The sequence below is a fragment of the Stegostoma tigrinum genome, chromosome 13, assembly GCF_030684315.1.
Source record: "Stegostoma tigrinum isolate sSteTig4 chromosome 13, sSteTig4.hap1, whole genome shotgun sequence".
Taxonomy (NCBI): Eukaryota; Metazoa; Chordata; class Chondrichthyes; order Orectolobiformes; family Stegostomatidae; genus Stegostoma; species Stegostoma tigrinum.
Genome location: NC_081366.1, coordinates 34,540,093 through 34,553,566, shown reverse-complemented (window position 1 = coordinate 34,553,566; position 13,474 = coordinate 34,540,093). Strand labels below are relative to the sequence as shown.

Below are 13,474 nucleotides of genomic sequence, written 5' to 3'. Positions count from 1 at the left end.
CATCCTATCAATGTCCCTTTGTAACTCAGAATAGCCCTCCGCACTGTCCACAACACAACCCACCTTCATATCGTCCACAAACTTGCTAATCCACCCTTCCATTCCTTCATCCAAATCATTTACAAAAATCACAAATAGAAGCGGACCCAGCATAGATCCTCATGGTACACCAGTCATAACTGAGCATCACATTGGCAATTTTCCATCGACCACCACCCTCTGTCTTATAAGGGTCAGCCAATTCTGAAACCAATCTGCCACATTTCCCCCTATCCCATACCTACTTATTATGGGGAACCTTATTAAATACCTTACTTAAATCCAAGTATACCACATCCCCTGCTCTACCTTCATCCACTTGTTTGGTCACCTCTTCAAAAAATTCAATAACGTTTGAGAGGCATGACCTACTCCTCACAAATCCATGCTATCACGAATCAAACTGTGCCTTTCCAAGTGACCATAAATCCTATCTCTCAGAGCCCTTTCCAATAATTTGCCCAACGCTAACGTACGACTAACTGGCCTGTAATTTCTGGGGTTATCCATATTCCCTTTTTTGAACAAGGGAACGATGTTTGCCTCTCTCCAACCTTCCGGCACTATACCCATGGACAGTGAGGACAAAAAGATCATTGCGAAGGGCCCTGCGTTCACCTCCCTCGCTCCCCATAGAATCCTTGGATAAATCCCATCAGGCCCAGGAGACTTATCTATCTTCAACTTCCTCAAAATTCCGACCTCCTCTAGCCTGCCAGCCTGTTTCACACTGTCCTCTACAAGTAGGTCCCTCTCAGTTGTGAATATCGAATAAAAGTATTCATTAAGGACTTCTCCTATCTCTTTAGGCTCTGTGCACAAATTCCCTTTACAATCCTTGATCGGCCCTACCCTTTCTCTGGTCATTCTCTTATTCCTCATCTACGTGTAAAAAGCCTTGGCGTTTTCCTTGATCCTATCCACTAAGGTTTTCTTATGCCCCCTTATAGCTCTCCTAAGCCCTTTCTTCAGCTCCTTCCTGGATAACCTGCATTCCTCCAGAGCCTTTTCCGTTCGTTATTTCCTAAACCTTACATAAGCATCCTTCTTCCACTTAACCAGTTGTTCAACCACTCCTGAGAACCAAGGCTCCCTCACTCAACTGCATCTTCCCTGCCTGCTAGGGACAAACATGTCGAGCACACACAGTATGCATTCCTTAAGCAATCTCCACATTTCAATAGTGGTCTTCCCAGAGAGCATCTGTTCCCATTTTATGTTACCCAGTTCTTGCCTAACTGAATTGTAATTATCCTTCCCCCAATTATAAACCTTACCGTGCTGTATGTACCTATCCTTTTCCATGACTATTGTAAAAGTAATAGATTTATGATCGCTAATGCCAAAATGCCAGCCAGGCACAAAATCCAAAGTGGCCTCTCCTCGTGTTGGTCTACCTACATACTGTGTCAGGAATCCTTCTTGAACACACTGGACAAAATCTGCTGCATCTAAACTATTACAACTAAAATGTTTTCAGTCAATACTTGTAAAGTTGAAGTCACCCATGACTACAACCCTGTGACTTCTGCACCTTTCCAGTATCTACCTCCCAACTCGCACCTCCACTTCTCTGCAACTATTAGGGGGTCTGTAAAAAAAAACCCAAAGTGACTGCTCCCTTCTTGTTCTGGGCCTCAACCCAAACTGACTCTGTAGACATATCATTCTCGAACTGCCTTTCACTAGCTGCTATGCTAGCCCTGACTAGCAATGCCACTCCCCCACCTCTTTTACCACCCTCCCTATTTCTTTTAAAGCATCTAAATCCCAAAACTTCCAACAACCATTCCTGTCCCTAAGTTACCCAAGTTGCTGTAATGGGCACAACATCGCAGTTCCAACTGCTGACCCATGCTCTAAATTCATCCGCCTTATTTCTGACACTTCTAGTATTGAAGTATACACACCCAAAACTATCTGTGTGTCCACAATTATGCTCCATCGACCACATTTCTTTATTAACAACTTCACTCCATGTTGTGTCTTTTGGAAGGCTGAATATCTCATCCTCTGAATTACAAATCTGGCTCCCCACCCCCTGCCAATCGAGTTTAAACCATCCCATATAGCTCAAGCAAACCTCCCGCCCAGGATATCTACGCCCTTCCAGTTCAGGTGCAACCCGTCCTTACTGTACAGGTCCTACCTTCCCCAGAATGTGCTCCAATTATCCACATAATGGAAGCCCTCCCTTCTACACCAGCCCTGTAGCCACATGTTTAGCTGCACTCTCTCCTATTTCTTACTTCGTTATCACGAGGCACTAGTCATAATCCAGAGATAATTACCCTGTTTTCCTGGACTTCAGCTATCAACCTAACTCCCTATACTCATTTTTCACATTCTCTGACCTTTTTCTACCTATGTCATTGGTACCAATGTGTACCATGACTGCTGGTTGCTCACCACCCCCCCCCCTTAAGGATTTCAAGACACGATCCAAGACGTCACGGACCCTGGCACCCCGGAGGCAACATACTATCCGTTCATCTCGTTCGCGTCCACAGAACTGCCTGTCTGTGCCTCTTACTATTGAATTCCCCACTACAATTGCTGTCCTATTCTCCCCTCTTCCCTTCTGTGCCAGAGGGCCAGGCTCAGTGCCAGAGACCTGTCTGCAATGGCCTTCCCCGGTACTTCCCCAACAGTATACAAAATGATATAATTATTATTGAGGGGAACAGCCACAGGGGATCCCTGCACTGTCTGCCTACTCCCTTTCCCCTTCTTGACAGTCACCCAGCTACTTTTATCCTGTACCTTGGGTGCGACCACCTCCTTATAACTCCGCTCTATCGCCCCCTCAGCCTCCTGAATGATCCAGAGTTCATCCAGCTCCAGCTCCCTAACGCAATTTTTGGGGAGCTGGAGTTGGGTGCACTTCTCGCAGATGAAATCAGAGGGGACACCAGCAGTGACCCTTACCTCCCACATCCTGCAAGAGGAGCATGCAGCCCCAGCTTCCATTCCCTCTACTCTAGATTTCCAGAAGAATAAAAAAAACCTTGGCTTACTGACCCTCCACACACTTTTTTTTGGTCAGAGGTGAAGAATGGGTAGGAGATACTACACTTGTAGTTTTTTTAGGTTTAGCCAATGACCAAATATATCAGTTCCCTCCTGGCTCATGTTCTCTCCACACACCCACCTCTAAAAACAAGGCGGCCGCCGCTGCCTGAGGTGAGTTTTTATCCAGGGAATAAAAAACCGTACCTTCCTGACCGCACACTGGCTCGTGCTGCTGCCGCTGAAAACAAGAAACACGTTGGGCCGAATGGCCTATTCCTATATTGTAGGAATTCTATGATCTCCTATTCTATTCTATCTGGTCCAGTATTTAAACAAATAGGTGAAACTGTCATGTGTTAGGACAGTTCATGTCTGTGAAAGAAGGCTGAGCTAATACTCAGGTGGTGTAGGAGTGTGGTGAGGGAACCTCAGGGAAAGTAAAAGGCAGGAAGAATGAGCTGAAGGTAAAATCCTGATGAACATTAGAACTTTAAAAAGGGGTGGTGTGGTGGCTCAGCAGTTAGCACTGCTGCCTCACAGCACCAGGGACCCAGGTTCAATCCCAGCCTTGGGCAATTGTCCCCATGTCTGCATGGGTTTCTTCCAGGTGCTCTGGCTTCCACCCACAGTCCAAAGATGTGCAGGGTAGGTGGATTGGCCATGCTATAGTGCCCAGGGATGTTTGGGTTAGATGTGGGAAAATCAGGGGATGCTCTTCAGAGGGGTGGTGTCGACTTGTTGGGCCAAACAGCCTGTTCCCGCACTGTAGGGATTCTAGGATCTAAATTATCTTGTATATTTTTAGCAGTACACCACTTGATTTTTTTCAAGTTACAAAACTTACATGGTTTTCAATTACACAGCAGGATCTGACTTCCATAGGAAAAATATGTTGTCCCTTATACTACTTGAGGATGACAACTGTCTTAACAGCTCATCCAGCAAATAACATTTCCAATATTGCATTTGTTCTTTTAGTATCACTGAAGATATCCACCTGCATTAAGTGCTCATATTTCCAAAGTAGGTCTTGAAACTAGCAAGTTTTGAGAAGATTTGTAGCTCAGGTTGAGGTTCTGGATGTAAGTTTGCTCGCTGGGCTGTAAGGTTCATTTTCAGACATTTCATCACCATTCTAGGTAACATCATCAGTGAGCCTCCGGTGAAGCGCTGGTGTTATGTCCCGCTTTCTATTTATGTGTTTAGGGTTCCTTGGGTTGGTGATGTCATTCCCTGTGTTGATGTCATTTCCTGTTCTTTTTCTCAGAGGGTGGTAGATGGGCTCCAAATCAATGTGTTTGTTGATGGAGTTCCGGTTGGAATGCCATGCTTCTAGGAATTCTCGTGCGTGTCTCTGTTTGGCTTGTCCTAGGATGGATGTGTTGTCCCAATTAAAGTGGTGTCCTTCCTCATCTGTGTGTAAGGATATGAGTGATAGTGGGTCATGTCGTTTTGCGGCTAGTTGATGTTCATGTATCCTGGTGGCTAGCTTTCTGCCTGTTTGTCGAATGTAGTGTTTGTCACAGTTCTTGCAAGGTATTTTGTAAATGACGTTTGTTTTGCTTGTTGTCTGTAAAGGGTCTTTTAAGTTCATTAGCTGCTGTTTTAGCGTGTTGGTGGGTTTGTGGGCTACCCTGATGCCAAGAGTTCCGAGTAGTCTGGCAGTCATTTCCAAAACGTCTTTGATTTAGGGGAGAGTGGTTATGGTTTCTAGGCATGTTTTGTCTGTTTCTTTGGGTTTGTTGCTGAGAACTCGGCGGACTGTGTTCTTTGGATACCCGTTCTTTTTGAATATGCTGTACAGGTGATTTTCTTCTGCTCTTCGTAGTTCCTCTGTGCTGCAGTGTGTGGTGGCTGGTTGAAATAATGTTCTAATGCAGCTTCGTTTGTGGGTGTTGGGATGGTTGCTCCTGTAGTTCAATATTTGGTCCGTATGTGTTGTTTTTCTGTAGACGCTGGTTTGAAGTTCCCCGTTGGCTGTTCGCTCTACTGTGACATCTAGGAATGGCAGTTTGTTGTTGTTTTCCTCCTCTTTTGTGAATTTTATGCCAATAGTATTATTGATGGTCTTGAAGGTTTCCTCTAATTTGTTTTCTTCAGTGATGACAAAAAGGTGTCATCCACGTAGCGGACTCAAAGTTTGGGTTGGATGGTTGGCAGAGCTGTTTGTTCGAGTCTCTGCATTACTGCCTCTGCTAAGAACCCCGATATCGGAGATCCCATGGGTGTTCCGTTTCAACAAACACATTGATTTGGAGCCCATCTACCACCCTCTGAGAAAAAGAACAGGAAATGACATCACCAACCCAAGGAAACCTAAACACATAAACAGAAAGCAGGACATAACACCAGTGCCTCACCGGAGGCGCACTGATGATGTTACCTAGAATGGTGACAAATTGTCTGAAAACGAACCTTCCAGCTCAGTGAGCCAGCTTACATCCGGAACAAAATAAAGACCCACTCTTTTGTGGACCGAGAAGAGGAGAGCGCAACTGTGTTGGAGGTGGAAGGAAGACGTTGGGTTGGCTGTGCACCCTTGCAACTGGTGGATCATAATGCTGGCTTTGGCCTAACGCTGGTTCATGGGAGCAGCCAACCTGCAGTGATGGCTGCGGCGAGTGCTCGTGCCCCGGGTGAGGGCGTCCGGAACACCATCCCCGTTTCCATGAAGAAGGTAGATGAAGGTGCACCTATAGACCGCATCTTCTTCGTGAAGAGGGTCCTGTTGGACTGTTGTGGGTTCGCTGCTGCGGGTATTTACTGCCTGCAGGATTTCCCTGGAGGAGGTTTCTACGATGTAACCTTCTGGAGTGCCAAGCTTTGCTAGCGTTCCTGGAGGTTTTCAAGGAGAAAGGTGGTGAGGGCCCCTCTCCATAATGACCGCCATCCCGCTGTTCGTGATGCCGGTGCAGAGGAGCCGTATGGTGACCGTCCACATGTACAACCTGCATGTGCCAGCAGCTGATGTCCTGACCTTCCTCGGAAGGTACATGAAGGTGGACGGGGACCTAACCAACATCATGGACTCCTTTGGGATCTGGACCAGTAAGAGGCAGGTCAGGGTGATGCTGAGGATGGGCGCAGGCGGTCACGTCGTACACCCACCGTCCAGCTTCACGATCGGCGGGAGCAAAAGGCTACCTGACCTACACAGGGCAACCTAAAGTCTGCCATGCCTGTGGTAGGTCAGGTCACGTGGCAGCCGACTGCAAAGCCACCATCTGCAGGAACTGCAGGGAGGAGGGACACCTTGCAAATGATTGCCCAAAAGAAAAAAGCTGCAACCTTTGCAGGGAAGCGGGCCACCTCTATAGGGCATGCCCGCAGCAGGGGACCACCTATGCCCAGGTCGCTGGCAGGGGCAATGCGGGGCAAGCCCCCCCCCCCCCCCCCGGAGGAGAGGAAGGCACCAGGCCCCTGCAAGGACCGCCCCTAATGTGCAGGAGGGCCAGGTTGTGCAGGAGGGCCCAGCCCCGCAGGACGGACCCGAGGCCAGCAGAGCGCCCCTGCAGGCTCCGCTCCCCCCCCCCGACAACCTGGAGTCAATGGAGGAGAAGACAGGTCACCCGGGGAGTGGACGACGGTCCGGAAAGTGAGGAGGAAGGCGCGCCGGCGGGCCCAGGCACCACAACCATCAGGCGGGAAGAGGCAGCTACAAGGGGGCTATAAGAGCTCTTCTGACCAGGGGCATTCGGAGGAGGCCCACCCAAAGCAGAAGCTAAAGATTTCAAGGAAGAAGGAAACCAGCACCCCGATTCCAGGAGACAGGAGGTGTCCTGAGGCTCCCTCTGGCACCCAGCCATGCGCCTCTGGGGCCCTGGAGGGCCGCCCCCCCCCACCCCCCCAGAACCTCCAGGCGGGAAGCAGGAAACAGCGTGTCCCCAGCCTGACCCAGAGCCGGACTCTCCTGCCTCCGTACCCCCGACGGGGGGAGGCAACCCAGAAGACAGCACGGACGGTTTCCTGAGCCCGGAGAGCAAACAGCAGTTCACCCAGGCAATGGGCATGAAGGGACAGATGGTGGGGCTGGACCTTGGACTCAGGGAGGTACTGCGGTCACTGCCCACAATGGAGCTACGAGTTGCGAGCGTTAATGTGCACAGCGTCAAGTCCACCGCAAGATGTGTGCCCACGTTGGCCTACCTGACCACTGTCAAGGCAGACCTCCTGTTTCTGCAGGAGTGCGGGATACCGCATCTCAGCAGGTACGGGAAATGGTCCGGCGCCTGGACCTGTGGGCCTTCGATCTGGTCGGGCGGGTAACAACTGTTGCTCCTCGGGCCTGGCTATTCTGCTGCGGGGGCGCAACTTCACCATCTCTCAAATTCAGCTGGTGGGGGGGGCGCCTCCTAGTGGCCGATGTCACCTACAGGAACGCTTCCCTGAGGCTGATCAACGTGTACACCCCAGCGGTACGGAGTGAGCAGTTGGCCGTCCTGCAGCGGCTTCCACCCCTGCTGGCTATGTCCAGGCCAGTGCAGATGTAAGATCTGGCATGGGGACAGCGGGTGGGGGAGTCAACTGGACGTTACGTCCAGATTCCTGATGGGCACAGTGAAGGACGCCAAGCTGCTCGATGTCTTCAGCACCCCTGCTGACGGAGCGCAGCGGAGATACACCTGGTCACGGCCAGACAGGTCTATCCGCTCAAGGATAGACTTCCTGTTTGTGTCATGGGCGTTCTCGGTCAGGTCCACCCGTGTCGAGCCGGTGTTCTTCACTGACCACTGCCTCCAGTCCAGGGTCCTCTCCGTGGAGCAGGATGAGACGTGCTCGAGTTTCTTCTTTCAGAGGGTGCACAAAGAGAGTTCTGTGCTTAGCCGGCTGAAGGAGGACGACGGCTCGGTGACGTCATCTCGGCCCAACATTTTGAGGATCAGCAGATCCTTCTACACCAGACTGTAAGACGCGAAGCCCACAGACAGCACAGCCTCCGAGTTGTTCCTGTCATCTATCACGAGGGTCTTAGACGGCGGCATGAGGGAGTGGCTGGACCGGCCGATATCCCTGCACGAGCTGACCAGAGCCCTCAAGTCCTTGGAGAGGAATAAGACTCCCGGGAGCGACGGCTTACTGGTCGAGCTGTATTCCGCTCTGTGGGACCTGGTCGGCCATGACCTGCTGGAGGTGTACGATAGAGCGCTTTGGGCAGGGAAAATGTGCAAGTCCATGAGGAAGGGTATCATCCCCCTCATTTACAAGAGGAAGGGGGATAGGGAAAAAATTAAGAATTGGTGTCCCATTTCATTATTGAACGTGGACTACAAAATCCTGGCCAAGGTCATGGCCAACCGCGTCAGGTCTGTCCTGGAGTCGGTAATTCACCCTGACCCAACCTATGCTGTGCTGGGCAGGAAAATCGCTGAGAGCCTCGCGCTTATCAGGGATACGATCGCCTATGTGCAGGAGGGTGGACGCCTGCCTCGTCAGCCTGGACCAGGAGAAGGCCTTCGACAGGGTCTCTCATGCTTTCATGAGGGACATCCTCTCCAAATTGGGGTTCGGGCAGGGCATCTGCAATTGGATCCGGCTGCTCTACACCAACATCGTTAGCGCAGTCTCGATCAACGGGTGGGAATCAGACAGTTTTCCCGTCAGATCTGGAGTCAGGCAGGGCTGCCCGCTCTCTCCTGCCTTGTTCGTGTGCTGCGTGGAGCCCTTCGCCGCATCCATTAGGAGGGATGTGAGCCTGAAGGGCGTGACTATCCCAGGCAGTGGAGGCCTTCAGGTCAAGACCTCCCTGTACATGGACGACGTCGCCATCTTCTGCACCGATTGTCAGTCGGTGAGTAGGCTGTTGGACATCTGCGGCCAGTTTGAACTGGCCTCGGGTGCCAAAGTCAATAGGGGTAAGAGCAAGGCCATGTTCTTCAGGAACTGGGACAACCGCTCCTTCATCCCCTTCACCGTTAGGACAGACTACCTGAAGGTGCTGGGTGTTTGGTTCGGTGGAGCTGGGGCATGCACTATGACTTGGGAGGAGTGCATCACCAAACTGAAGCAGAGGCTGTGCAGGTGGACGCTCCGGTCCCTCTCCATCGCGGGTAAGAACCTGGTTGCCAGGTGCAAGGGGCTTCTGGTACTGTTGTATGTGGCGCAGGCCTGGCCTATTCCCTGGACCTGCGCCGCTGCGGTCACCCGGGCCATCTTCCACTTCATTTTGGGGTTGAGGATAGACCAGGTCCGCAGGGACACCATGTACAAAGACCTGGAAAATGGGGGAAAGGACATACCGAACGCCCTGATGGCTACCTTTGTGTGCGGCTGCATCAAGCTGTGCGTAGATCCTCAGTATGCAAACACCAAGTGTCACTACTTACTGAGGTTCAACCTGTCCCCAGTGTTGCGAAGGATGGGCCTGGCCTTGTTGCCGGAGAACGCTCTGAGTAGTTGGACTGTCCCGTTCCACCTGTCCTTCGTGGAGAAATTTTTGAAAGGAAACACCTTTGACCACAGGGCCGTCAGGTAGTGGTCAGCACGTTGTATCCTCGAGACCCTTCGGGAAAAGGAGAGGGTGGATCCCGTCATGTGGTTCCCCACGCAGACTGCCAAAGTCGTTTGGCAGACTGCCTCATCGCCAGAACTTTCAAACAAGCACAAGGACATTGCTTGGCTGGCAGTGAGAGAGGCTCTGCCAGTGAGATCCTTTATGCACGCCTGGAATCTCTGCGCCACCGCACGCTGCCCTCGAGGTGGCTGCTGGGGGAACGAGACTGTCGATCACCTCCTTCTGGAGTGTGCCTATGCGCAGGAGGTCTGGAGGGTGATGCAGTGGTATTTGTCAAGGTTCGTCCCGAGCAGCTCCGTGACACGGGACTCCATGCTCTACGGGCTGTTTCCCGGGACGCACACCGAGACCAACATCAACTGCACCTGGAGGACCATTAATGCAGTGAAAGACGCTCTTTGGTCTGCCCGCAACTTGCTGGTCTGCCAGCTGAAAGAACTGACCCCGACCGAGCGCTGCAGACTGGCGCACTCCAAGGTCCAGGACTACGTGCTGAGGGACGCACTAAAGCTTGGGGCAGCTGCCGCCAAGGCATGCTGGGGAAAGACCACCGTATGAAATCCCTCGTCCAGAATAGAAAAAAGGGCCCTATCTGGTAACTGGGCCCAGGTGGCACCTTCCCCAACTGGTCAGGGGGCCAACCGGAACTGTGCGGGGAAGACGACTGCCGGGGTATTTTTTTTCTTTGTTTTGTTTTTTCCATTAGTTGGTATGCATATCCCCTGGGTAACCCAGAGCGGCTTGCATGACTAGGTAGGTGTATAAATGTTTTATTATTTTGTACATTCTATGAATAAAGTATATTTTTTCAAATAAAGTGATGAAACATCTGAAAACAAACCTTCCAGCTCAGCGAGCAAACTTATATCCAGGTCTTGAAACCTTAAACTTCTGATTAGGGTGAGAGGAGCTTCTTGCATAAATTCAATTATTTCCTCTTTTAATGCAGTATTGATTCATATTGTGAGTATCCAAACAAGAGAATACAAGCAGCTCTTATGTAAATTGTTTGAACGATTTAGGTATAATTCTCATGAATCTACATTGCATCCCCTGTAAGTCAAATAGTTTTAAGGTAGATGGATTCTAACTGTAAAGTGAAGTACTGGTGCTTGCTGCTTCAGCAAATATTTTATGAACCTTTGTGCTACCTTTTAGTGACTTCTGTACATTTTTCATGAAGTAACAGTGAAGGTTGTTGAGGGTAATGCAGTCGACATCATGAACACGGACATCCAAAATACATTTGATTAAAAAGTGTCCCATAACGAGCTTGCATTCTTTTATGCGTTCAAAATTGTAGAAACATTGTTTGGTGTCTCTACTATAATAAACTGAATTTGATTTAAATACCAAAAAACCCCTTTAAAATAAAAAGAAAATTCTTCTGCAGATTTAACATCAAGAAAACTAAGCTCCTAACTGCTTCTGTTGCTTTGGTTAACATGCCATCTAGTGTAGTGTTTTAAAACAGGCCATCCAGTTTTTCCAGCTTCAGCAGACTCCATTGCTTGCAGCCACCATGGTTCATGACTGTATTAGCCTATTATTATGAATGATTTGCATGAAATTCAAAAGGTTCACAAAGAAAAAACTTATATCACAGGACAGTTTTCATACTTTGACAGTTTTAGGAATTCATTAAAAGATAAGTGTCTTTGATGTGGTTAGTGAAATAAGTTTGTTTTAACAACAGACTGATCATGAGGGGATCTACATTTTCAAAATTGCATTTTGAATGCTTCATTTAATAGTAGTAAGTGTGCAATATAATGTTATTTTTACATCCATTTCAAAACAAGTTGCCAACATCTGCCCAAAGTGTTATTTGGGTGAGTGTTACGGACGTTACGAAGGATACAAGGAGGACTATGAGGTAGTGGAAATAGGTCAGAGAATGAGAGGACATGAGGTTATGAAGGAATACATATGGACAGGGTGAAAGCCCGATCTTTTTCATTAAAACTAGCAAACTGAAGAAGGTGTTCCAACGTACCAGCCTCAACATGTACCTACCTTAGTTGTTGGCTTGGGACAACCTCCAGAAGCAATGCAATCCCAGCTAACTTGAAAACGTAAACAGGATTGGTTGGGAAATTTCCTGACTTGGCATACTCACTCAAATCCTTGGGAAAAAAAAATCAGCTCATTCAGGGCATTTGCTAATGGCTACACGAGTGAAGAAAGATTACTAGAACGGTTCCAAAAAAGATATGGGACTTCAGTTAAATGGGCAATTGATAAAGCCAAGTAGTTCTTCTTGGAAAGATCTAGACAGAGTAGATTTGATAGAGGAAATAAATTAGCACTGACATACACGTAAAGACTGACTAAAAATTCAACAGCAGCAGGACGAAAAAAAATTAAACAGTAAATGGTTAGAATCTGGAATGCACCACCTGAGTGACACTTTCAGTCCTAGATGTCAAAGGCAGATTTAATAAGAATCGGAAGTTTAAATTGAAACGCAAAGACTACAGGAGTGGGGGTGCAGATTTGTGGGACAAACTAATGAGCTGTTCCAGACAGCCAGTCCGAAAAAAGAGATAACTAGCCTTTTGTGTTTAACCATACTGTACGATTTATGACACTGAGGGGGTCAAAGTCCCATTTAGTTTTGTCTTGAATAGCTGAAAAATAACCAAAAAAAACCTGGCAGCAAGATAAGACTAACTTTTTCAGATAAAACTTACTACGCGATGAGAATCTACAGAAAGCTGCGGATTGACTCTGGAGCAGCTCCGACTAAGCACTAACTGACGTTCGCCGCCATCTTATCCCGTAGGCACCTCCCACGTGACGATGCAAAAATGCGTCGTGACGTCAGTGCAGCGCGCGCTTTATTGGCCTGATCCCAGCATGCCGCGCGTGCGGCCGCTTCTATTGGACGCTGCTTCGGCGCGCGGTCACCTGACTGGTAACCTGCATTCCGTGACGTTGTGGGAGGGCAAGTTGTGTGAAAGGTCGTCTATTTGGAGGCTGCCAGCTCGCAGTTGCAGGTTACTTCTGCCAGCGGGCTTCTAAACCTCTCAGACATTTCCAAAAACTGTAGCACAGATACAAAGTTATATTGAAGGGAAGGGAAATGAGAACAATGACTCCTGAGCAACCTTCTACAAGTACATCTGTGATACTGACTGAAGAAGATAGAGACAAAACTATTACAGAAACTGAAAATCAAAACACACTAAGGAAGACCCTTGTGGATGTGAGGCTACTTAACTCATATCTCAGTTCCATTGGAGACACCAGACAAATTTATGAAATAAAGCTTGATACCCTTGATTCCATCTTGGCAGATTTTATTGTCTCTGTACGTAAAAAGAACGGGGACGAATTTGAACCCAGTTCACTTCGAGGAATTTTGGGTAGTATTGACCGTTGGTTGCGACGTCACAAGTATGGCCATTCTATCTTTCAAGGAACTGGAAACCAGTTCAAAAAAACAAAAGATGCTCTGAAGGCAAAGCAAAAGCAACTTAAGGAAGAAGGCAAAGGTAATCGACCAAATCGTATGGAAGCACCAACAGAGGAGGAATTAAATAAATTGTATGAATGTGGAGCTATTGGCCTACAGGACCCTGCTGCATTAATTCACATGCTGTTCTTCAATATCAGCATATATTTTGGTTTAAGTCCCAAGGAACAATATGATTTAAAATGGGGAGATGTTAAATTACATACAGGTTCGTCAGGGTTGGAGTACCTTGAATATTGGGAAAGGCAAATATCTAGTACTGGAAATGATATTCATGGTATAGGTGCATTTAGGCTACGCATGTATACGAATCCTAACCCAGAACGCGATCCAATAAAGGCCTACAAAATGTATTCCAACCAGCGCCCTCCTGATATGCAAACTTCAGAATCTCCTTTTTATATTGCCCCTAACTACATGTACAATCCATCTTA

At 48.5% G+C, this 13,474-nt stretch overlaps 1 protein-coding gene across 3 annotated transcripts in view; it reads right to left on the bottom strand.

Annotated features, from left to right (window-relative positions):
• cnot8 (CCR4-NOT transcription complex, subunit 8) overlaps window positions 1-12,367 on the bottom strand; it is a 33,091-nt gene extending 20,724 nt beyond the window's left edge. The window contains exons 1-2 of one of the 3 annotated variants that reach the window (XM_048543558.1): window positions 12,256-12,363; window positions 11,579-11,688 (exon numbers count right to left, since the gene is read on the bottom strand). The gene's annotated coding sequence lies outside the window, so the exon portion shown is untranslated. Of the gene's footprint in view, window positions 1-11,578; window positions 11,833-12,255 lie in introns of all 3 variants that reach the window. The other 2 variants (XM_059650659.1, XM_048543559.2) reach the window with 2 other exon arrangements.
• Between the last annotated feature and the right edge of the window lie 1,107 nt (window positions 12,368-13,474).